Source organism: Penaeus monodon, chromosome 19 (assembly GCF_015228065.2).
Source record: "Penaeus monodon isolate SGIC_2016 chromosome 19, NSTDA_Pmon_1, whole genome shotgun sequence".
NCBI classification, from domain to species: Eukaryota; Metazoa; Arthropoda; class Malacostraca; order Decapoda; family Penaeidae; genus Penaeus; species Penaeus monodon.
The window spans coordinates 40,351,208-40,352,051 of NC_051404.1; positions in this window are offsets into that span (position 1 = coordinate 40,351,208).

Below are 844 nucleotides of genomic sequence, written 5' to 3' on the forward strand. Positions count from 1 at the left end.
CGAGCAAGAGACCTGTACACTTGAACTTGTCGTGGTTTATTTGGGCGGTCGCCTGGTATGGGCGGTCAGGCGACGTAGCCACAGACGGCTGGGGTGGGCGGCCGGCGCGGTGGGCTGGCGGAGTTGGCTGGGCTCTTGGTATCGGTATCGACGAGAAATTGGTATTATGTGTGGGTTTGCTATGCCAGTGGGTTTGGTATTCCAGTGGGTTTGGTATTCAACTGGGTTTGGTATTCAACTGGATTTGGCATTCCAGTGAGTTTGGTAATCCAGCAGGTTTGGTGTTCCAGTGGGTTTGGTATTCCTATGGATTTGGCATTCCAGTGAGTTTGGTATTCCAGCAGGTTTGGTATTCCAGTGGGTAAGGTATTCCAGTGCATCTGAATGGGCAGTGGGGGTTGGTGCACGAGAGGGTTGGTAAGAGGCATGGGTTGTGGGTTAGTACAGGTCGTGACTGTGCTTTCACTAGATACGGAAGTATAAAATATAACCAGCTTAACATAGATATGATGAAAAGGGCATACAGACTGTTAGGGAAGGTAAAATAAATGGAGTGGTATAGTATAATCCGAACTTATAGATATAAATATAAACGGAGGGTTATTATATATAGAAAAAAAGGATTAACATATACATTTTAAACAGTGAACTTGTGTAGTCTTGGGGTGATATAGACAGCGGTACGTTATAAGCAGTAGGTTGGTATAGATCGAGCGTCGGCATAGGCGGTAGGTAGGTCGGCCGAAGCCAGTCAGTTGTTATAAATTGTGGGTTAGTGCGGTTGGTCGGGTCTTTGAAGTGGCGGAGGAGAGGGGAGTCTGTGTCGGGGAAAGGGAGGGAAGTC